The 26,251-nt window shown below is 38.4% G+C and overlaps 1 protein-coding gene across 3 annotated transcripts in view; it reads left to right on the plus strand.

The window, feature by feature from the left end:
• The first annotated feature begins 14,301 nt into the window (after positions 1 to 14,301).
• Positions 14,302 to 26,251, plus strand: part of TBCEL (tubulin folding cofactor E like) — a 79,269-nt gene continuing 67,319 nt past the window's right edge. The window contains exon 1 of one of the 3 annotated variants that reach the window (XM_079928588.1): positions 14,302 to 14,676. The gene's annotated coding sequence lies outside the window, so the exon portion shown is untranslated. The other 2 variants (XM_079928589.1, XM_079928590.1) reach the window with 2 other exon arrangements.

Genomic DNA, 26,251 nt, shown 5'->3' on the forward strand with positions numbered 1-26,251 from the left:
ATAAGTGACCTGGAAGATAAAATAGTGGAAATAACTACTGCAGAGCAGAATAAAGAAAAAAGAATGATAAGAATTGAGGACAGTCTCAGTGACCTCTGGGACAACATTAAATGCACCAATATCCGAGTTATAGGGGTCCCAGAAGAAGAAGAGAAAAAGAAAGGGTCTGAGAAAATATTTGAAGAGATTATAGTTGAAAACTTCCCTAACATGGGAAAGGAAATAGTCAATTAAGTCCAGAAAGCACAGAGAATCCCATACAGGATAAATCCAAGGAGAAGCATGCCAAGACACATATTAATCAAACTACCAGAAATTAAATACAAAGAAAAACTATTAAAAGCAGCAAGGGAAAAGCAACAAATAACATACAAGGGAATCCCCCATAAGGTTAACAGCTGATCTTTCAGCAGAAACTCTTCGAGCCAGAAGGGAGTGGCAGGACGTATTTAAAGTGATGAAAGGGAAAAATCTACAACCAAGATTACACTACCCAGCAAGGATCTCATTCAGATTCGACAGAAAAATTAAAACCTTTACAAACAAGCAGAAACTAAGAGAATTCAACACCACCAAACCAGCTTTACAACAAATGCTAAAGGAACTTCTCTAGGTAGGAAACACAAGAGAAGGAAAAGCCCTACAAAAACAAACCCAAAACAATTAAGAAAATGGTAATAGGAACATACATATCAATAATCACCTTAAATGTAAATGGATTAAATCCTCCAAGAAAAGACCTAGACTGGCTGAGTGGATACAAAAACAAGACCCGTATATATGCTGTCCACAAGGGACCAACTTCAGACCTAGGGACACATACAGACTGAAAGTCAGGGGATGGAAAAAGATATTCCATGCAAATGGAAATCAAAAGAAAGCTGGAGTAGCAATTCTCATATCAGAAAATTGACTTTAAAAATAAAGACTACTACAAGAGACAAAGAAGGACGCTACATAATGATCAAGGGATCAATCCAAGAAGAAGATATACACATTGTACACATTGTGAATATTTATGCATCCAGCATAGGAGGAGGCAAATGCTAACAGCCATAAGAGGGGAAATCCACAGTAACACAATAATAGTGGCAGACTTTCACACCCCACTTTCACCAATGGACACATCATCCAAAATGAAAATAAATAAGGAAACACAAGCTTTAAATGACACATTAAACAAGATGGACTTAATTGATATTTATAGGACATTCCATCCAAAAACAACAGAATACACATTTTTCTCAAGTGCTCATGGAACATTCTCCAGGATAGATCATATCTTGGGTCACAAATCAAGCCTTGGTAAATTTAAGAAAATTGAAATTGGACCATGGAGTCTAAATTGTATAGCACTAACCATAATGGCTGGTACACAGTGGTGGGTACACAATAATGAACAAATAAAAAACATACATCTCCCCTTACATGACTTCCACAATTCATTTATACATCCTCAACATAATTGAAAAGTTTAAGTTTGTGAGTGGAGAGAATATTTTGGCAGGAACTGAGGTTCTGTAAATTCTTGAGTCTTATCCTGCTCTACCCATCTAACCAACTGTTCACTTCCCTTTCCGCATTATGGTATTTGATGTACATATATACTAAGTATATATGCATATATATATATACATACCTACATACATATGCATATATTCATATAAGAGACAAAGACATTCTTTACTTCTGTGAGGCCTCTGCCTTAAGTGTTTTCCTTGAGGAATTTGGGGTCTAATGGGGGTCACATATATAATAAGTTACCTGTTAAAAGCTGTAATAAAAGAATATGAAAAGTTCTTGGGAGCATAATGGAAGGAGCAATTTAAATCTGTCTGGTGGGTGGGGATGTCTTCACAGAGGAATTGACATATGAGCTCAAAATTAAGAGACAAAAGGTTTCATTTAAACTTTGTTCCAAAGAAACTCACTTAAGAGAATAGAAAGAACTTATACTAAGAACTAACATTTATTGAGTGTTTACTATCTACGAGGCTCTAAGCACATTACACACTTTAGCCATTTCATCTATTAATAGTGTCTGTTTTTATTCCTATTTTTCTGGTGAGGATTAGGGAGGTTGATTACTCTGCTTACTGAGAGGCCCAAGTGAGACTCAAGTCCGGGTCTCGCTGATGCTCAAGCCCGTGAAGCGGGATTAGCACTAGCAAAGGCCCAGGAAACGTGAAAGTACATCAGGTGCCTGTGAAAGAGAGCAGACTGGGCAAGGGTGGGGGAAGAGGAGAGGAGTATGGCAGGGGCGGGAGTAGAGGAACAGAAGGAGAGCCAGGAAAACCAGGCTGTGCCCAGATTCTAGTCCTCAACTAGGGGTGAGTTCCAGTTATCTATTTCTGTACAACAAACTACCCGAAACTTAGTGACATAAAACAACCATTTTATCATGCTCACAGATGTGGCAGGTCAGGAATTCAGAGGAGGCACAGTGGGATGACTTGTCTCTGCTCCATAATGCCTGGGGCCACAGCCAGAAATACTCAAATCCTGGGGGGTGACTCAATGCTGGGGGCTGGAAACATGTGAAGCCTCGTTCACTCACATGTCTGGCAGCTGATGTAATTATCTGAGACCTTAGCAGGGCTGTTGGGATACCCTCATATGACCTCTCTCTGTGCCTCCACTGGCTTCCTCACAGCCTGGTAGCTAAGTGGTCAGCACACGTGTCTCAGGAGAACATGAGAGCAGTACGTGGTGTTTTACTCCACTGATTGAGGCAGTCACAAAGGCTGTCCAGGTCCAAGGAGAGAGGATGAAGACCCCGCCAGTCAATGGAAGGAGGGTCAAAGAATTTGTGGCCTATTTTAAAACTACCACAGAGTCGGTGAATCAGATCATTAAATAGGAGAGACCTTTCATTTCATGGAAAGCCAGTCTACTAGCCCTGAGGTGATGCCTACTGCTATACAAATTTTACATGTAAAATGTATGGAATTATGCTGCCTGCTCTTCCAAAGTTCTCCCTGAACCTTTCTTTTTCTCACTGACTTTTCTGTAGTCTACCTTACTTCCCTCATTTACAGTTTTACATGAGACGAGCCAGGTTTAAATGAGTCACATAGGAGAACCTTGAAAATTTTTAGACACAACTAGCTGTAAAATTCTAACAAATAAATAATAACATAACAAGAAAATTTTATATTGAAGAGGATTACTTTCCTAGTGCCTTAATAGTTGGCTGAATCTTTTGGATAAACATCATGTACAATCTGTTTAATTGCATTCAGTGTTATTTCAAAATTGGTATAATGTCTTTAAATGACATATTCACAGAGTTCAATGGAGCCTCCAGAGGTAGGTGAGCAACTAAACCCTCCAAAACAGATGGATACATTTGAGCAATATTTAATCTTAATGGAAAGCCAGGTTTACCTATGACAAGTTCCTGGCTGGAGGCAATGCTTACTGTGATACAACTTTGCTGAGTTAAATGTTTACAGAGAGTAGAGAACGGCAGGGTAGCCAAGCAGCTGCTTTATTGTGAACCCGCATTTAAAACATGCCTCAGAACACTTGATTAAATGTTTTCTGCACCCTCATTTGAGTCTACAAGTGGTTCTTTAGAGAGTAACTTAATAGTACAATTAGTAGTTGAATTAAGTTCTAATATTATTCATTAATTCATTTATTCCACCAATTTTGTTGACGAACTACCGTGGCCAACTCTTGAGCTAGTTACTGAGTGTTATCAGCAAACTATAGATGTAGAAGTATGTCAATTTTAGAGAGATTCCCCTTTTAAATGATTAATCCTTACTGGAGAAAAATGACTTGAGTTTGCATAAAATTTTATCTTTAGAAGCTAAATGAGTAAGTGCATGAAAAGCTAAGAATAATATCTGGCTCTAGCAAGAGCTCACTGCATGTTTAGCTCTGTTATTAAGCTTAAAATGCTCACTAAAATTCTCTCAAGTTCTCGTATCTATTGACACTATATTTCTTGCATAAGTCAAAGATTAGTAAAAATCCCAATATCTCTCATGAACATAGATGCAAAAACCTTCAACAAGATATCAGCAAATCGTATCTGACAACATATAAAAAGAATTAAACACCACAATCAAGTGCAGTGCAAGGCTGGTTTAACGTTTAAAAATCAATTAATGTAGTTTCCATTGTATGGATGTTTCACTTCCTTGGTTAAATTTATTTCTAAGCATTTTACTAGTTTTAGTGCTATTGTGAATGGGATAGTTTTCTTTATTTCTTTTTCAGATATTTTATTGTTACTGTATAGAAACACAACTGATTTTTGTACAATTTTATATCTTGCAACATTACTGAATTTGTTGATTAGTTCTAACAGTTTTTTGGTTGAGTCTTAGGACTTTCTATATATAAGATCACATCACCTGCAAATAATGACAATTTAACGTCTTCCTTTCCAATTTTGTTGCCTTTATTTTGAGTGATTGCTCTAGCTAGGACTTCTAGTATTATGTTGAATAAGAGAATGTGCACTCTTGTCTTATTCCTGATCTCAGAGGAAAAGCTTTCAGCCTTTCACTGTTGAGTATGATGTTAGCTGTGGGTATGTCATATTATTTATTTTATTACATTTATTTATTATATTGAGGTATGTTCCTTCTATATCCAACTTATTGAGGGTTTTTATAATGCAGGATGTCATATTTTGTTAAATGCTTTTTTTTTGCATCTATTGAGATGATCATGTGATTTTTATCTTTCATTCTATTAATGTGATGTATCACATTTATTGATTTGCATAAGTTGAACCATCCTTGAAACCCAGTGATAAATTCCACTTGATCATGGTGTATGATCCTTTTAATGTGTTGTTGAATTCAGGTTGTTAATATTTTGTTAAGAATTTTTGCATCTATATTCAGCATGGATATTGGTCTATAGTTTTCTTTTCTTGTAGTATCCTCAACTGGCTTTGATATCAGGATAATTCTGTTCTTGTAAAATGAGTTTGGGAGTGTTCCCTCCTCTTCAATTTTTGGGAAGCATTTGAGAAGAATTGGCCTTAATTATTCTTTAAATGTTTGATAAAATTCAACAGTGAAACCATGTGGTCCTGGGCTTTTTGTGTTGAGAAGTTTTTGATTTCTGATTCAATTTCCTTTTTGGTCTGTTCAAATTTCCTGTTTATTCACAATTCGGTCTTGGTAGTTGTATATTTCTAGAAATTTATCCACTTGGGGAGATAAATTTATCCAATTTGTTGGCACATAATTGTTCATAGTAGTCTTTTATGATCCTATATATTTCTGTGGTATCAGTTGTAATAACTCCACTTTCATTTCTGATTTTAGAAGTTTGTGTCTTCACTCATTTTTTCTTAGTCAAACCAGCTAAAGGTTTGTCAATTTTGTTTATCTTTTTTAAAAAAATCAGTTCTTAGTTTTCTGGATCTTTTCTATTATTTTTCTGGTCTCTATTTCACTTATTTCTGCTCTGATCCTTGTCAGTTCCTTCCTTGTGCTAACCTTGGGCTTAGTTGTTATTCTTTTGCTAATTCCTTGAGGTATAAGGTTAGGATGCCTATTTGAGACCTTTCTATTTTCTTAGTATATGAATTTATCACTACAAACTTTCCTGTAAGAACTGCTTTTGCAGCATCCTATAGGTTTTAGTATATTGTGTTTTGATTTTCATTTACTTTGAGACATTTTAAAATTTCCTTTTGATTTTTTCTTTGACCCATTAGTTAGATGTTTAGGAGTGTGTTGTTTAGTTTACACATGCTTGTAAATTTTCAGTTTTCCTCTTGTTGTTGATTTCTAGTTTCACATAACTGTGGTTAGAAAAGATACTTGGTATGATTTTGATCTTAAATTTGCTAAGACTTGTTTTGCGGCAATGAAATCTACAAGACTTGATGAAAAAAACTGAGGAAGACACACACAAAAATGTAAAAATATCCTGTGTTCATGGATCAAAAGAGTCAATATTGTTAAAATGTCCTACTACCCAAGCCATCTATAGACTCCAAATAGCCAAAGCAACACTGAAAAAGAAGAACAAAGCTGGAGGCACCACAGGTCCTGATTTCAAACTATATTACAAAGCTATAATAATTACAACAATATGGTACTGGCATAAAAATAGACACACAGACCAACAGGACAGAATAAAGAGCCCAGAAATAAACCCCTGCACTTATGGCCAACTAATATTTGACAAGATAACCAAGAATATATAATGGGGAAATGATAGTCTCTTCAACAAATGGTGTTGGGAAATCTGGATATACAGAAAAATGAAATTGGACCCCTATCTTACACCATACACAAAAATCAACTCAAACTGGATTAAAGACTTAAACATAAGACCTGATATTGTAAAACTCCTAGAAGAAAACATAGGAAAGAGGCTCCTTGACATTGATCTTGGCAATGATTTTTTTATGTTATAGCACAAGCACAAGCAACAAAATAAAAAAATCAACAAGTGGGACTACAATTAACTAAAAAGCTTCTATACAGCAAAAGAAACAATGAACAAAATGAAAAGGCAACCTACAGACTAAGACATTTGCAAACCACATATCAAATAAGAGATTAATATTCAAAATTTAAAATAACTCATACAAATCAATAAACAAAAATCAAACAATCTGATTTAAAAATTGGCAGAAAACTTGAACAGGCATTTTTCCCAACGGACATCTATTTTTCCAAAGAAGACATCCAAATGAACAACAGGTACCTGGAAAGATACTCAACACCACTAATCATCAGGAAAATGCAAATCAAAATCACAATGAGGTATCACCTAACATTTGTTAGAATGACTATTATCAAGAAGATAAGAGATAACAAGTGTTGGTGAGGATGTGAAGAAAAGGGAACCCTTGTGTACTGTTGGTGGGAATGTAAATTGGTTCAGCCACCAGGGAAAACAGTATGGAAATTCCTCAAAAAATTAAAAATCAAACTACCATATGATCCAGCAATCTCATTTCTGGGTATTTAGCCAAAGGAAATGAAAACAGGATATCAGAAAGATACCTGCACTCCCATGTTCATTGCAGCATTATTCACAGTAGCAAAGATATGTAAACAACCTAAGTGTCTGTCAATGGATAAATGGATACAGAAGATGTGGTGTACATATACACAATGCAATATTATTCAGCCATGAAAAAGAAGGAAGTCCTGCATTTGCAACAGCATGGATGAAACTTGAGGGTGTTATGCTAAATGAGATAAGCCAGACAGTGAAAGACAAATAATGTATGATATCACTTATATGTGGAGTTTGAAAAAGCCAAACTTGTAGTAGAAACAGAGTAAAATGTTGGTTACCAGGGGCTGGGGAGTGGGGGAATTAAGGAGATGTTATTTAAGGGTACTTAAACTTGCAACTAGAAGATGAATATGTTCTGGAGATCTAGTGCTCAGAAAAGTGATTATAGTCAACAATACTGTATTCTAAACTTTAAAGCTGCAAAGAGACTAAATCTTAACTGTCCTCACCACAAAAAAAGAAGTGATAATTATGTGAGATGATGGCGGTGTTAGCTAACGCCATGGTGGTAAACATATTGCAATATATAAATGTATCAAATTAACACACAATGTTGTATGTTATTATATCTCAATTAAAAACATCAATTAATGTAATCTGTCATATCAATGGACTAAAGAAATTAGAAAATATTTTAAACTGAATGACAATGCTGCATATCAAAACTATGGCAATCAACTAAAGCTGTATGTAGAGGCAAATATGTAGTTCTAAATGCATTAGAGAAAAGAAGAAAGTTAGAAAAAGAACAGTAAATTATACCCAATAAGAGCAGAAGGAAGAAAATAATAAAGAAATAAGTAGAAAATAATAAAACAGGGAAAAGTATAACAGAGAGATTCAACAAAACCAGTAATTGATTTTCTCAGAAGACCAAAAAAACTGGTGAGATTAATCAAGGAAAAAGACATGGCACAAGTAACCATTACCTAGAATAAAAATGAGATGTCACTATAGGTCCTGTAGCTCTGACAAAGATAATAGGATATCATGAACAACTTTATGCTAATACATTTGAAAACTTAAACGGAGTGAACAAATTCCTGGAAAACTACAACTTAACTAAAATGGGTGTAAGGAAGAGTAGGAAAACTTGAATAATGCCTAACTACGAAATAAATTGAATCTGTAATTGAAAACTTTTCATATAAAAAACTCTAGGTCAAAATGGCTTTACCAGAGAACTCAAACAATCATCGAAGGAACAAATGATGCCAATATTACACAAATTTTTGCAGGGAATAGAAAAAGAGAGAATACTTTTTTTTTAATTTTTAAATTTAATTTTATTTTTTATACAGCAGGTTCTTATTAGTTATCTATTTTATACATATTAGTGTGTATATGTCAATCCCAATCTCCCAATTCATCCCACCACCACCACCACCCCCCGTCACTTTCCCCCCTTGGTGTCCATACGTTTGTTCTCTACATCTGTGTCTCTATTTCTGCCCTGCAAACTGGTTCATCTGTACCATTTTTCTAGGTTCCACATATATGCGTTAATATACGATATTTGTTTTTCTCTTTCTGACTTACTTCACTGAAAAAGAGAGAATACTTTTCAACTAATTTTATCAGACCAATAAGAAAAAGACAAACTCAGTAGAATAAAAGGACATATACTCTTCATGAAAGAGAATATCAATTGGCCAATAAGCATAGGAAGAGATACTCAACCACCTTATCATTAAGGAAATGCAAATTAAAACGAAATAAGATACTACTACACAAGCATCAAAATGACTAAAATTAAAAAGACGCACAATACCAAGTATTGATAAAGACATGGAACAATTGTAACTCGTACACTGCTGTCAGAAGTGTAAATTGGCACAGGCACTTTGGAAAACTGTTTGGCAGTATAATCCAAAGTTGCACTGCCCAATATAGTAGTAGTAATAGTACCACATTTGGTTACTGAACACTTAAGAAGTAGTAGTAATAGTTAGTACCACATTTTGTTATTGAACACTTAAGAGGTAGTAATAATAGTTAGTACCACATTTGGTTACTGAACACTTAAGCTGTGGATAGTACAAATTGTAATAGGGTAAAATACACACTGAATTTTGAAGATTCAATATATGAAAGAATGTAAAATACCTAATTAATAATTTTCATATTGATGACATTAAAATGACATTTTGGATATATTGGAGTAATAAAGTACATGATTAATATTCATGTTTTAAGTTTTTAATGTGGCTACTAGAAAATTTTAAATTACATATGTGACTTGACTTGCACTATATTTCTACTAGACAGTGCTGATCTAAAGCTGTGACCCATCAATTTTACTCCTGAGTATATTCCCAACAGAAGCGTGTATATATGTGCACTAAAAATTAAGTACAAGAATGTTCATAGCAGCATTATGCATAATAGTCAAAAGCCTGAAACAACCCAAACATCCTTCAGTAGTGGAACAGATAAATTGTGGTGGATTATAATATGAAATACTATTTAACAACAAAAATGAATAAACTTCAGCTATCGGCAACAACGTGGAAGATTCACCATGTTAAGTGAAGGAAGTCATCTCATTTGATTTCATTTATACAGTTTAAAAATGGAAAAATAAGCTACAATATTAGAAAAATAGTAGTTAACTTTGGGGAGAATGGTGGTGTAGTTACTGGGGGAAGACTTTGGGAAACTGGCCTTGTTCTATGACTTGACAGGCTGGTGGCTACATGGGTTTTTGCTTTGTGATAATTCATTGAACTGTTCATGTATGTACAGTTTTCTCTGTGTATATTATACACACAGAAATATAAAAACTAAGAGGGTTTAGTGACGTTTCCAGCAATTTGTTACAAATGATCTTAGTAAATGTAAAGCCTCCTTGATAATTAAGCTTCTTGCGACTGATCCATTTATGCACATGGCAGAACTAATTGGTTTTTTTAAGACCATATTCTGCCCAGTAAGAAAATCCTGATGCTTTCTAAATAGTTCTAGCTATGAGTCTCCGGGTTAAACTAAAAATATTTCTGCCTTTTGCTTGGTCATTAAGCTTGGCATGACAGTCCATTTCCTGACAGATACGTCAATAATGTTGACCAAAATCAAATACAGAATCTCAGAACTGCAGCATTTAAAGCTGTAATGTAGGCTAAAAGTTTTTCAAGTAGTGATTTCTCTGGGAATCTCATGGAAGCTATGGTACTTCCTCTTGAAAATATATACATGTAAAATATTATATGTATTCACCATGGTTGTTTATCCAATTCAGGTTATCAGACAGATAAAGCTCTAAGGCAGAAAGAGATCAAGTGACATGGCTGGTTAGTGGGAAAACCAGGACTAGCATTGCAGACTCTCAATTTCGAAACCAGCCATTATTCTTTCAAGTGAAGCAGTTGTTTTTCTCTTCCCCTGTGTTCCCATTTGTGTACTGATGCTGTTCATACTGAATTCTCATATAATTCTGTCCTTATCCTTTTGCCTACTTGGGAGAGGTCTTCAGCTAAGAAGATGACTCCCTAAATCCCCTTTTAAATAATAGACATTTAACTGTCCTATATCACTGTTATTTGGGCATATGCATTATCTTTCCAACTACATTTTAGGGACGATGCCTTATCCGTCTTTGTTTTCCCCAAACCACCTAGCTAGGTGAAAGACATACATCCATTATAAAATAACCATTTGTTGAATTAGAAGAACATGCAAAAATCTGACTGAAACTTCCTGTTGAACTATAGCCCATCATTACTATATCCCATTATTATGAACTCAGATTCTGGTGTCAGACTGACCTAAATATGAATTCAGCCCCTGCCATTTACTAACTGTATGTTGCTGGGTATATCACTTAACCTGAGTCTTACTTGGCAAATCTGATGGCACCAAATGTACTTCACAAAAATCATTGTAAGGGACTTCCCGGGTGGCGCACTGGTTATGAATCTGCCTGCCAACGCAGGGGACACAGGTTCAAGCCCTGGTCCGGGAAGATCCCACATGCCACGGAGCAACTATGCCCGTGCGCCACAACTACTGAGCTTGAGCTCTAGAGCCCGTGAGCCACAACTACTGAGCCTGTGTGCCACAACTACTGAAGCCCGTGCGCTTAGAGCTCATGCTCCACAACAAGAGAAGCCAACGCAATGAGAAGCCTGTGCACTGCAATGAAGAGTAGTCCCCGCTCGCCACAACTAGAGAGAAAGCCCATGCGCAGCAACGAAGACCCAATGCAGCCAAAAATAAATTAATTAATTAAAAAAAATCTTTGTGAGGATTAAAGGAAATAATCTATGTGAAATATCTCGAGCATGTTTGGCACATAATAAAAACTCAGAAAGTAGCTATGATTATTGTTATAGCATACTCAGCCCTGAATTAAAGAGCTGGATGGAGGACCGTAGACTTAGAATCTTAGAATTGGACTAGTTGACTAGTTAACTAGTCCAACTGATCCAGGAATTATTTATACACCATTCTAACAGATTTCCCCTTTGCTTAACCTATCCCATTCTTTGCTTAACCTATCCCAGTAACGGTGAATTCATTAGAACCCACTAAAGCACTCCAATTCTTCAGAAGTTCTTCCTTATTATTAGCTTGAACTATATGAAATTGCTGTTTGTAGGTCAAAACAATTAAATTACCAACAATTTCTACTAAAATGACCAGAAATTTGCCTTTCTGTTACTTTCTCTCATTTTACTTCCCTATCAACTGTCTCCTTGTCTATAACGGTCCTTTAGGGATAATAGGGAATCAACTGTGAACAAGATGGATCTAGCTCCTGCCTTCATTAAGGCTTATGTGCTAGTCAAAGAGACAAGAAAATAAGCAATTATATATAATTTTCAGTCTCAAGGAGGTGGAAGAATAATGTTTCAAGCAAAGGGTTCAGCGAAGCAAATTCCCAAAGAACTTACACATGAGGGCTTGAGAGTCTAGAGCAGCACTGCCCAAGAGAACTTTCTGTGATGATGAAAATAGTCTATACCGTCAGTGTCCAATATGATAGTCCTAGTCACATATAGCTACTGAGCACCTGAAATGTGGCTAGTGTTATGTGACTCAGGAAATGCAATTTTAATTCATTTAAATTTAAATAACCACATATGGCTAGTGCCTACCAGATTGAACAGGGCGGTATAGAATAAGAGCAGACAGGGAAGAACACGATCACACATGAGTTTTAGAAAGATAATTCTGCCTATCTCGTGGAGATAGACCAGGGATAGGTAGAGACATTGATCTTGTCTTTAGGAGTTTGCACCATAAGGGGAGAGAAGGGAATGAAAGAAAAGTAAGTCAAGGAGTCATCTCTCGATATCTGTGGGGGATTGTTCCAGGACCTTTGAAGACACCAAAATCCACAGATGCAGACACCAAAATCCATTTATATAAAATGGTGTAGTATTTGCAAATAACCCACACACATCCTCCAGTATACTTTAAATCATCTCTAGATTACTTATATTACCTAATATAGTATAAGCGCTATGTAAATAGTGCCATGTAAATAGTTGCCTGTGCACAACAAATTCAAGTTTTGCTTTTTGGAACTTTCTGGAATTTTCTTTTTTCTGAATATTCTCTACCTGTGATTGGTTGAACCCGTGGATATCGAACCCCAGGGGTACGGAGGGCTGACTGTATCTAATCACACCCAATCATATCCATTACTCATATATGTAGTTATATACATTGTACACAGAATTTGTTAACAGTAATGACCCACATTTCTTGCCTTTTTTCCTAGTTGCTCACAGGACATCTAACTTCCTGCATATTTCTGGGTGTACCCAAGGGTACCTGAGCTCACAAGTAAGTCTATCAGTAAAGTATCCATGCAGCATCCGCCTCACTCTTCTTCCTCTGTGCCTAGTCTACTCAGCTCTTCTCATGATCCTTGCCACTGAGGCGACTTTAGATGTTGGTTATGCCAACAATCCTGATGCTTCCAAAGCCATCCATCCTAAGGTGCCAGAAGGATGCTCTGTTCTCTGAAGAAGGAGGGAGGCCCCCACCTCAGCCCCACTGCTTGGTTCACCCTCCCCGTGATCCTCAGAACAGTTTCTTCTCTTTTTTTTTTTTTTTTTTTTTTTTTTTGCAGTACGCGGGCCTCTCACTGTCGTGGCCTCTCCCGTTGAGGAACACAGGCTCCAGACGCGCAGGCTCAGCGGCCATGGCTCACGGGCCCAGCCGCTCCGCGGAATGTGGGATCCTCCCAGACGGGGCCACGAACCTGTGTCCCCTGCATCGGCAGGCGGACTCTCAACCACTGCGCCAACAGGGAAGCCCCAGAACAGTTTCTTTAATCATCTCTTTCAGGCTTTTTTTTTTTTTTTCGAATTTCCCTAAGCCCTACCAATGGGACAACTCAAAACAAAATACAATAAGAGAAGTAAGTCCCCAGGAACTGCCACGGAGTCCCTTGTAAAGAATTTTGTCTTCCCCACTCTATGAACCAATAAATACACGTGCATGCACATCACAACTCCTCACCTGCTCCCTGACACACACTACACGAAAGCACACACAACTTATGCACGTAGACCTCGTCAACTCCTAGCTCTTCAGCTAAAATATCCTTATAAGGCTGAATTCTCTTCAGGATCAGCCAGCATCATCCCTATTTCATGTACATTCCTGCAAAAGAAATGGTCAAAGAAGTACTAAGCAATCACAGCTAAACAGTAAGACATAACATGTATGGAGCTGGAGCAATAGTATGGCATAATGTGAAATGCATGGATTTGACTTTCGTGCCAGATTGACCTGAATTTCAATCTCAGCCTGGTCATTTTTACTAATGGTCTTGGGCAGATCACTTAACCTCTATGAAGTTCAGTTTTTAATTCTATAAAATACCTACTTTGGGAAGGTGGTAAAAATTAGAAGTAGCATATGTACAGTGCCTGTTATCTGGAAGGGGCTCTATAAGGGGAAGATGCTATTACTACGAAGGTGTTGGAGCACCAAAAGCTCAGGATGCCACAGGCCCTGTGAAGAGGACACAGAATAAAGGCCAGAGTGCTACCGCATCCTTACACAAAAGCATCTTGGGACTGTATTAGATTACAGCCTAGAGCTCGCTATTGAGGACACTGAAGACAGAGACAGTAAGTGAATTGATCAGGGTCACACGGCAAACTAGTGACAGAATCAGGACAAAATCCTAAGTAAGTCTGGAAGGTTCAACTTAACGCTCCTTTTCTGTAAGACAGCACCCTCGCAGAGGCCCGGGCTCTGCTCTGACCTGCCCCTATTCCACTCTGATTTGACAATTTGTACTCATCCTTTGCACCCAGGGTGTCCCCTCATGACGGGCAAGAGAAAGAGCAGATGAGGTGTGTTTCTAGGGTCGACCAGGCCGGCACAGACATCCCCGTCGCCATGGCAACCCCAGCTCGGTCGGGGAGGACCCGCTCCTCCGGCGCCCCCTCCCATTCACGCAGCGGACGTGACACGTGCGAGGGGTCACGTGTTGTTGTTGGGCCGGGAAAGCTGCTTCCGGGTCAATGCAGGACACTGGGCTCCGGCGGCCGGAGTGGGGGACGAGGTGAAGCGGATCCGGTCTGCAGCCGGCCGGGAGCAGGCCGGAGGCTGAGCGGCGGCCACGGCTGCGGCCGGGAGGGGGGAGGAGAGGCGCAGCCCGAGGAGCCGCCGCAGCAGCTCCCCCGCCTCCCGGGCTGAGGGGTGAGTGGAGCCCGGGCCTGCCGGCTCCGCCGGGTTCTCGAGGCCCGAGGGGCTCCCCTCCGGAGCCGGGGTGCCGTACGAGGAAACAGCGGGAAGAAGTCGGAGCGGGACGAGGCCTGCGTGGGCGAAGGGGAGGATGGGACATCTGCCCGGTCGGAGGGAAGATGGGGCCGGGCCTGGGCTGAGGCGGCGCGGGGAGGGCCTGGGCTGGGAGAGGGAGTCGGGGCCCGGGTTGGAGGAGGGCGTCTGGGGGGAGCCTGTCCGAATTCCTGAGAATCCGGACTAATCACTGTGCCCCGGGGACGTGGGGGATGAGGAGATGCCCCCTGGCTGGTAGGAGATGGAGACGACTCGGGGGCTGCTGGGGAAATAGGAAACTTGCCTCTGAACCACTGAAGCAAAAAAAAAAAAATCAAAAAATCAAAAATAAAATAAAGGACGTTTCCCGAGGGAGGTTCGGTGGGGCAAGGAGCGGACTGGCATTCCCAGGCTCTTGGGACTCTAGGCCTGCCCCTTTCGGGGGCTGGTAGAAGGATGCGGTAGTTTAATAAGGACTTTTGGGAGAATCATTTTGCCCCCAAGACAATTAACTGACAGTGAGGCGCTTGGAGTAGGATGGGGCCTGGGAGGAGGGTGCCCCGTCCTGGGATCTGGGAAAGGGGGAGGGTAAGAATCTGTGCGGAGCTTCATTCTTCGCTGAGAATGGGGAGTACAGAGTACAAGGCCCTCTTCTAGGGAGACATACTGGGAATTGGTGAAGCGAGAAGGAGATTTAATACTGTCTTCTCTTGGGGCACAGTGTTCTAGAAGTTGTAGTTCAGGAAAGTTGGTTGGAAGACTAGAACTGTTTATAGTCAGTGGAGGAAGGAGGAGCTCTACTCTGAAGGTTGCTAAGCTACCAGAAGCTTGTAGGCACCGCCTAGGTCTGTTGTTTGGGGAAGTTAGTTCTTTCAGGTCCAGATACAGGTTTAGTTGAGGCATGTCCCCATTCTTTTTATGCTGCCCTGGAGCTCTTAAATTGGTTTCCACGAGTCCATCTTGAGCTAAGAGATTATGTGTAGGTTCGGAGGACTAATGAAGACATTCAGCCTTTGAGTCCTGAGGCATTTGACCTAAATCTCTAGGGTAGGGGCTTTCAAACTTTTTGCTCCATAGTTAGAAGTACATTTTACATCATGATCTAGTACATACCGACAAAAGTTTCACAAAGCAGTATTTACCCTTGTTACTTATGATGCATACTGATCATTTCTATTATTCATTCTTTTCCATTAAAAAATGCTGACTAAATCCACTAAATTGTTATGTGGGTCACAAGTTGCAGTTTGGCAGGCACTCTCGCCAAGGCACATTTCTTTGGCTTCAATTAGTGTCTTCATGTATGTTTCTAGAGAGCAAGGATGATTACAAGGAGATGGATGGGAGGTAGAGTGGAGCCCACCTGGTGCGACGGACTGCTTCATTTGTTTACATATTTATAAGGGGTAGCAAATTGTACCATAATCTTAACCTTTGATAGCTTAATGTTGCCTGATCATTTGTGAAATTTTTGAAATAAGTGTGTGCTTTAATTTTCTCTGTCCTTTGCTGGGTCTGAGAAATATGAGAGGCCTAGTTCCATATAGTTGATTCATCCCTACAGCATCTTTAAGGTAATTTTATTTTAATCTTACAGTGTTAATACACTAATTTTGCTTTTCTGCTGTTTAAAAAATCTCAAGCTGAAACCCATACTTCCTTACTCCAATAATTAATGTATGGTATACTTTTTCTACATGATTAAAGGTGCAGGTTCATGGCTTTAGTAACTTAATCATAAACTTAAGTGTAACTTTGATTCAGTTAACATCTTAATTCCCCCCATAAAAATGGCATTTTCGTCTGTTTATAAAATAGGTGAGGTCCTTGTATGAGTGGTAGTATAATAAATGTTAATGAGTGTTGGTAAACAAAGTGAGAGGCCTTCATGTGTTGCCATGTTTAAAGTCCTTTTAAAAGTTGTCACACAGCCTGTTGTTACAGGGCGTTGAGTGTCAAATGATGTTGCCTGACTTCAGTAGGTACATTTATAGGGTGTATTTAAGACCAGTTTAATAGTTTTAGTTTTTGTTGAGGATGGCTTTGTATTATTTGGAACATGGAATTCAAAGGCACAGCCATTAGGAAAGTATTGCCCAAATTAAAGTTTACCAGTGGGACCACATTCTTGATTAGATGTCTTATGAAAGCACTCTTATTATCTTCAAACTTTGTGTGTTATAAAATATATCTTTCTTACCTTTAACTATTGACTATGTCTTGGTTACTGATGAGAGGGGCCGTGCTGGCATGTATCAGCCGTCCTTTAAAAATTACCTTCTAATCAGGTAAATATTTGTTTTAAAATATTTCTCTTTAAAGAATGTTTTAAAAGTTTTCTTTTTGTGGTAGGTGTTTGGGACATTAAGGAAGATTCTCATTAATTTCATTTTTCTGGGAATCACGTGTACCTGTCAATAAACAGTTGTGGAGAATTTACCCTGAGTGATTGTGTGTGCTTTTTTATAGTTTTCATTTCTTCTCTTGAACCTCAGACTCTTTAAGTATTTCCACTTATAGCAGGCTCTTTTCCCTTTCTAATATTTGCTTCCAAACTGCTGTGGGTTTGGAAATTAGACGCTTACCTTTGTTAGAACTTTGCGTAGAATGAGATTATATAGCTCTGAATAATGTTCTTTCATTTATATATATGTTAAATACAATATATATAAAAATACTTTTTTTTTAGTATATCAACTATGTGACATGTATTTTGGCTGCTCAGAGACCTGTTAGCTGACATCTTAGTCGTGGGCTGTGTTTTAAATAAGTGAACTCTGTATATTTTGGGCCTAGTTGGCTGTACAGAAAAAGTTGTAAAGAGTAATACAAAACTGATAGTAATACAGTTTGGACTTAAGGGGTGAAGAAATCATTTAGCTGTGATTGTTGCCTTTGCCCTGCATGCAATTCATTGTTGAGGTACCGTTCTCCCCTTTTTCTTTGCTACTACTGTGTTCTAGCTTTTACCTCTTTGGGATTGGAATGCTAACAGCCTAACTGTTCCCGTTCTCCATCTGCTTGACCTTGCATAGCTTCATCAGAGTACTCTGCCAAAGAATATTGCTGTCATTTATAATTTCACTCTTCAAAAACCATTAGTGGTTTCCCAGTGCCAGCACTGAATAAAGCCCATAGTGTTTAGTTTGACGTTGAGGGCATTCTACAGCCTCTACTTTTTACTGACATTATTTTTGCATTCCTAAACGCAGATCCTCTGTTCCTGCCAAGCTGTCTACTCGTCGTACCTTCCTTTATATGTAACATTATTCCTGAGAGTCTGTGGGAAGCATGTTCCCTTTCTTCATGAAATCCTACTCATCTTCATTTCATTACAGATGATCCTTCTTCCTTGAAGTCTCTCTTGCCGTTTTGTTTATATTGCTTTTCCTGTATTGCTTTGTATTTACTGTTTGTGTATCTTGTTCCTGTCTCTTTTAGATTGTAAACTCATGGAGACAGAAGATCAAATATACTCAGATCTCTAGGACATCTAGCACACGTTTTGTCATAGGATAGCTCATGGTGATCAGAATGAACTATGATCAAGTGAATCAGAATTGATTGAACTAATGGTTAAAATTGCGGATCTCTGGAAGTTCTGCCCTAGACTTACTGAATCAGAATCTAGGAATCTGCCCAGGTGATTCTAATGTACAGTAAAACTTGAGAATTGCTGACCTAGCCGTGATGCTTTAAAATACAGTAGGTACACATACAGTTTTTTTAGCAAATGATGTAAATGAACTGAGCAGTTTCAGTTCAGCATATTGGTTTAATTTGAGGGCTTTGGAGTCACGCAGCCTAGATTTGAATCTTCTTTCACTCACTAGCCATCTGACTAGCCTCTCTTTGCTTTAGTTTTCCGATGTGTAAAATGGGGTTAATAATAGTACCTTTTATAAAGGTGTTGTGAGAATTGAATGATATCACATAAAAAACAACATACTACAAGGTAAATAGTGAACTCAATAGATATTTTCTGCTTTTGTCATGATGATCATGGTAACAAGGCTCATCAAAGTAATGAAACTTGAGAACAGATTGTGTCGGTCATTGTTAAGCAAATTGCTCGTGTTTTCAAGAATTTAGGCTTAACATTTATTTTCCATTTTAGACATAACAGTTGGTGGACCTATATGGTGTTTAGGTTTAAATTCATAAAAATGTGTTTTGCCTTCTTTAGAAGGATTGGTACCAAATTAACATGTTAGATTTCCCCCCCACCCTTCATTTCCCTGAAGGATAAAGTGCAGACTTGGAAACAGAGGACCTTAGCCTCTTGCCATCTGGTCCTGCAGGCCCATCTTCATCTCCCAGCCCTTCTCCCTCACACTCCACACCAGCCACACTGCATTTCTCACTTTCACTTATTTGTGCCTTTCCCCCTTATTTTTCATCTAGGAATTCCTGTGACCTCTTTTAAGACTCAGGTTTATGTGTGGCTGACCTTCTTGAAGAGAGTCACTCCCTTGGTGTTCTCAAAGTGCTTTGTCCATACTTACGTATTACCCTTGTGTACATTGGTCTTCTTTTTGGAGGGAAAAGGACTTAGTCCTGGCTTATGGTCCCAGTACATTGTATATAATTAGTCTACCTCCGCTAGAAGCAGAAGGTGCCTGGGGGTTATTTGACTCATAAGCTCTCCCATTTTTCTGGACTTTCCTACTCAGTTTTCATAATAATAACTACAATTTATTGACCACTTGCTAGGCCAGGTGCAGCTAGATGCTTTAAACACTTTTTTTTTCATTTAAACTTCACAATGACTCTATGAAATAGCTATTAATAGTTTCATTTTACAAATGAGAGAGCAGGCGTAGAGAGGTAAATAACTTGCTCAAATTTCAGTGCAGATTCATAACTGAACTCAGGTTGAATTAGGAGAGTTAAACAGATGCCACACCTCCATAACTCAGGACTCTGGCTATATGAAACTTTCACTAATCATTCGTTAATGGTCCTTAGGAATGTGATCTATTACTAGTACTGTTGAGAAAAGGCTTCAACTAAAATTCCTCTTAGATTGATGCTTTTCCAGTGATTTGCAAAGTTTCTTTCCATCTGTAATACCTCTCACTGGTTTTCGTGCTTTTCATGCCACTGTCAGAAAATACTGCTTCATATTTATTCAAAGTAAAAATTCACTTTTTTGTTCAGCCGACAGATATTTGTTGCCATGCGCCTGACACTGCTTCGTACCACGCCGAACTGGACTGACAGGTCCCTGCTTTTGTGGGACTTCGGTTCTGGGTGGAGTTTATCACTAAATTAATAGACGGGGATAAGTGCTGTCAAGAATGAAAGAGGGCGAGGTGATAAGTGATTGCCGGTGGCAGTGGCGCCATTTTTAATGGGCTGGTTAGAGGCGGCTTCCCTGAGAAGGTGACATTTGTGCTTACATTTATTTGAGGCTCAAATGCTGAGATGAAGCCAGCTAAGCCGAGAGCCAGGAAAAGGGCATTCCTGTAAAAGCCTTAAGAGGGGGAATCAGCTTGGCAGGTTTGAGAAGTAGAAAGCCATGCTGGCTGAAACCTAGTGGGCTAAGAAAAGGGTGGGAGGAGGTAAGTTTAGAGAAGTAAGCACAGAACAGATAAAATGAAGCCCCGAAGGCTATGATAAAGATTTGGATTTTATTCTGAGTGTGAAGGGAAGCTTTTGGACAGTTTAAAGGACATGATTTGACTTAGATTTTGAAAAGATCACTTGGATGATCTTGGAGAATGAATTATATGGTCATGAGTGACCTGGGAGGAAGCTATTGCAACAGTCCTAGCGAGAGGTTGATGGAGGCTTAACCCAGAGTAAAGTAGAGGAAATGGCAAGAATTGGGCAGAATTGGGGTGTTTTAGAGGTTGGTTAATTACAGGGATGTGAGAGGAAGAGAAAAATGTAACTCTGGAGGTGGGGACTTGGTGGAGGAGGAAGCAGTTTTGAGGAGGGAATTAAGAATTCTGCTTTTGCCTCCCGTGTGCCTCTCTCCGATGATACACCCCCACCCTCCAAGGGTACCACAGTTCTGAATTTCGTGTTTATTCTCTGACTTTTCTTTACAGTTATCACCTATGTATGTAACGCTAAACAATACGATGATTAATCTTCTATTTTTTTGATTTTAAGTGGGCTTGTGCTGTATATATTCTTGTGATTATTTTATCCATTTAACGGTGTTTTTAAAAGTCATTCACGTTGATAAGGAAGCAGTCATAGCAAATGATCAAGTATTATGTGTTGTTGCTGTGGAAACATTTCATTTTATGAATATAATGCAATGTATCCAATTGCCTGTTCTTGCACGTAAGGGCATTTTTTTTGGTCAGGATTTTTGTAATTTCAAACAATACCGTTGCTGTGGACATTCTTGTACTTTTCTCCTGGTGCACATTACAAGTTCCGGTAGAGTTTACACTGAGAAGGAAGATTTCTGGGTCACAGGGAAGGTGCATCTTCAGCTTCTCTAGACAATGATGAATGGTTTTCCAAGGTATTTGTACTCTCACTAGCAATAGAAGAGTTCCTATTCTTCCACATTTTCTCTAGCACTTGGTATTGTCAGAATTTTTAAGTTTTGCTAATTTATATAAAATGATAGTTTGTTGAGATTTTAATTTCTGTTTCTGAATTATTGAACTTGAACATCTTTTACATATATTTATCAGTCTTTTGAATTTTATCTTCTGTTAAATACTTGTTCATGTCTTTTCCATTTTTCTATTGAGTTGTTTGCCTTTTTCTTATTGGTTTTAGGAGTTCCCCCATGTTAGTTACATGTGTTGCAATTATCTTCCAGTTTTTGGCTTGTCTTTTTCTGTGTTTAAAGTCTTTTGATGATCAAAAGTTTTTCATTTGACTTCTCCTTTATGGTTCCTTTTTGCATTTTGCTTATGAAATATTTCCCTAAATCAAGATCTTAGAGCTCTTTTCCTATTTAAAAAAAAATAACTATTTTCTTCTCATAGGAATAAAGTTTGCTTTCCACATTTTAGCTGGATTGAATTTTTCTGTGTTGTGAGATGAGGATTCCCTTTCATTTTTCCCAGATTTATGTTCACTTGTCCTGGGACAGTTCTTGTGTAGTTTAACCTTTTCTTACTGATGTCTATGATGCTTGCAGGTACATTTACATAGACCTATTTCTGGGCTCTCTTTTCAATTCCACTGATCTATTTTTTTCCTCCAGAGTTTTCTTTACAAAATACAGTTGATTCTTGTTATTCATGGTACTTATGTAAAGTTGCCGTGAACACCAAATTAGTGAATACGGAACCATTGCTCCCAGGGGAAATGTAGGGTTAGGGTCCTGCCAGTCATTGCACACAACATTTTCGTCAAGTGATCAATACCTGACTTTGTTGTGTTTTTTTTTTTTAACATCTTTATTGGAGTATAATTGCTTTACAATGGTGTGTTAGTTTCTGCTGTATAACAAAGTGAATCAGCTATATGTATACATATATCCCCATATCTCCTCCCTCTTGCATCTCCCTCCCTCCCTCCCTCCCTATCCCACCCCTCTAGGTGGACGCAAAGCACTGAGCTGATCTCCTCCCTGTGCTATGCGGCTGCTTCCCACTAGCTAGCTATTTTACATTTGGTAGTGTATATATGTAAAATGATTCTGAAGAACCTAGGGGCAGGACAGGAATAAAGACGCAGACGTGGAGAATGGACTTGAGGACATGGGGAGGGGGAAGGGTAAGCTGGGACGAAGTGGGAGAGTGGCATGGACATATATACACTGACTTTGTTTTATATGTGTTTCTGTTTAAAGACACCTTATTCAGTATATATTGTTGATTCATTAACTTTGGATTCATAGTGAACAGCACTATAGTTAGATAGAATAAATCTCATCTAACACCAATTTTCTCCATAAGGCACATCACAACCTTCCTGTGGTTAGGGACACAGCATCGCACTGAGGGGCCTTTTTCAATAGTAAAATCAACAAAAAGGCACAAAAATATGGAAAACCTGGCACTGAATAGACCGTGAAAAGGACACTTGTTTACAGTATGAGAGCTGAAACAAGAAGGCAGAGCGACGCCTTGTTCTGTCTCAGCTGGAAATGTACACGTCTGTCAGGTGACTCAAAGTTTTTCTTACTCTGCAAGTATCTGCAAATGACTGTGAAAACGTTGCAAGTATTGATTTTGGGGTTACAAATTAATTCGAGTAGGTGAATTTGCAAATAAAGAATTTGCTAATAATGAGGCTCAACTGTATTATGAAATCTGGGGAGGCAGTTTTTCAGGAACTTTAGCACTCTCCCTTCCCTCTTATGCTTAGACATATATTTATAACATTTTATTTTAAAATAATGATTTTATGCAATGACTCTCTCAAATACTAAGTTCTGGTTGACGGGTGCCATTATCTTAATGAAGATAGGTCATTTTTGAGAATATTTTTATTATATTTATAACATGGTATTGTTATTTAGTTATAGGTAAGTGAAAAAAGAATTTTAGGAAAGAATCATGATTCTTAAAATGTTGGAAACAGGTCTAGATTATTAAACCCTTATTATTGTGACTTATATGAGGATCATATTTTCTCATAGGTACTATTAGTAACTTAAGGCATACATTTTATAAAGGCAAGTCCCTTTGGAGATTGTAGTTTAAATGTTAACTCTATTAATCCCTCATCCATTAGTGACATTTTTCCATGTGAACACCAGTAAAGGAATCCAAGAAAAATGTAAGATTGTATACATTATAAATCATATCTCCTACAAAATGCATTTATTGAGACTTGGCTAATTTATCCCTCACTTTTTAAGATCCTTAAGTGAATTGTTGACATTAATTTGATAACTGTGCTGAGGGAGTAAGAATCAGGCATTTTGGACTTGACCTGTATTTATCTTTTTTTTTTTTAGTGTAACATATTTTATTTATTCCCTATTTTTGAAGTATTTTTATTGTGGTAAAATATATATAACATGTACCATTTTAACCAATTTTAAATGTACAGATCAGTGGCATTAAGTACAGTCACATTGCTGTACCACCATCACCACTGTCCATCTCTAGAACTTTTTTGTCCCCAAACTGAAACTCTGTACCCGTTAATCAATAACTCCCTGTTCCCCACTCTCCCCAGCCCCTGGCACCTATCATTCTACTTTCTGTCTCTGTGAATGTGACTACTCTGGATGCCGCATATAAGTGGAATCGCATAGGATTTGTCCTTTTGTGTTTGGCATACTTCACTTAGTGTTATGTCTTCAAGGTTCAGCCATGTTGTAGCATGTGTCAGAATTGCCTTTTCAAAGCTGAGTAATATTCCATTGTATGTACATACTACGTTTCGCTTATCCATTCATCTGCCTGTGGATATTTGGATTGTTTCCATCCTTTGGCTATTGTGAATAATGCTGCTATGAATATTGGTGTACAAATAGCTATTCAAGTCCCTGCTTTCAGTTCTTTTGGTATACACCTAGAAGTGGGATTTCTGGATCATATGGTAAATCCACGTTTAATCATTTGAGGCACTGCCACACTGTTTCCTACAGCAGCTGCTCCATTCTACAGTCTCACCAGCAATGCGCATGTATTCCTCTTTAGTTACTACACTGTGCCTGTTGGTCTGAAGTATGGCAGAAATTATTAACTCTTGCATATAAGACATATAGTATAGTATAGATACCAAAGTTATATATTCAGTATTAAGTCTACTGTGGCTGTAGTTTTTGCAGAAGAATTTAGCTTGTGCTCAGAAGCAAGTATTTCTGGCTCTGTTACTGATTCATTGCCCTGCCGTGTGATCTCTTACTTTTGGAACCCCCATGGAGAGGTAGACATAATTAGTAATTCGGTGGTGGCTATGATGCATTTTTGTTTGTAACTACTCTGATCTGAGTTTATTAATACACCTGCTTTTCATACTTTAGAAAATACATTTGCTATGCACAATGAGAAGTGATTAGAAAACTCACTGATTAGCATATTCATCGAGTGCCAATTGTGTGCAAAGTTCCAGTCCATGATAGATAGAAAGAAGCATTGTGATATGGTTCTTACCCTCAAGAGCTATACAGTCTAAAGATATTGAACAAACAAAAGAGAATCACAACACTATGCATGAGTTAATAATGGGACAAAAATGAAAAGAATCCATGCCAATATGTGATTGACTAATTGCCCACTGAATATTTTAGGCAATAAATATTTACCATGAGCTCAGCTCAAAGGAAACAGATCATTATGGCAGGAGGTATCTGAAAAGGCTTCATCTCCGAAGTATATTCTGAGTAGGGCCTTGAAGGATGCATAAAATTTAGACAGGTGGAGAAGGGAAGATCTTCTAGTTAAGGAGGAGTGACATTATAAATGTCAGACATTTTACTGCCTGAATCATTAATTGGCATTAATTAGCATAGGCCCAGGACCAAAAAATATTAGATCAAATCTATTTAGCAAAATTTGTAAATAAGTCCCCAGCCCTACATTAATGCTGCCATGCTCACTGGGTGGTGATGGGAGTAGTAACAGTGGTAGCAGTAGCAGTAGGAGTAATAGTAAGCCAGTATTTAGTGAGTGCTCTCCATGTGCCAAGCACTGAATGAAACCTGTTTTACCCATGTTATCTCTATTCATTCAGCAACCCTATGAGCTAGGGGTTAGGGGCTATCCGTTACCCCTTTTATAAGTGAGGCAGTGGAGACTTAGAAACCAAAGTAACCTCCTAGTAGTCAAATGGAGTGGTGGAGTCAGTCATGATTTACATCCCGGCAGTTTGGTTCTAGAACCAGTACTTATTACCACTAGGCAGTATCACCATAGGGCAGTAATACTACTATAGCACTAAATATGGAAAGGGCTAGTGAATTTTTTTAATAACCTGTAAACTCTGGCAACCTCTCTGTGTGGCTGACGTTTACATTCTGGCATTTCTTCGCTGTGAGCCAGAGTGGTCTGTAAACTCTAGAAGGCTGCAGGGTGATGAACTAGTAGACCGTTCCTAATGAGGCCTTGCTTTAAGTTGATAGCCTCTGTAGTTACTCACAAGTAGAGATGATGGGGTAATCTGTTCTATAAACAGCTGAGTTTATAGAACAGATTGACCTTAAACTTGTGTATTCACAGCTGAAAGATAGCATGTGTATACAATTTTCTCCTGATGAAAACCAATCCATTCAAGAAACTAATATTTACTGCTTTTTGGCAGGAAAGGGAAGTTGAGAATATTTTCCCCCCTTTGGTGACTAGACCAATCGATACTGCTGCTTAGCTTTGTGGTTCAGCTACCTTGACATGGTTACAAGAGGTATTTCGGCTGTAATGATTTTCATAAATTTTAATAAGTTGTATTTCTGTGATTTGTGCATGATGCTACATACTGTTGACATGAATTTTTTTTTTTTTCCTTCAGTGAAGACAGCATGGCTCAACAGATTAGGGATACGGAAAGTATAACTTAGCACGCTGGTTGGGCCTCGGAAACCCGAGCAAGTCACCTCAGTATCGTGTCCTGTAAATAGAGATAA

The sequence above is a fragment of the Stenella coeruleoalba genome, assembly GCF_951394435.1.
Source record: "Stenella coeruleoalba genome assembly, chromosome: 8".
Lineage (NCBI taxonomy): Eukaryota > Metazoa > Chordata > Mammalia > Artiodactyla > Delphinidae > Stenella > Stenella coeruleoalba.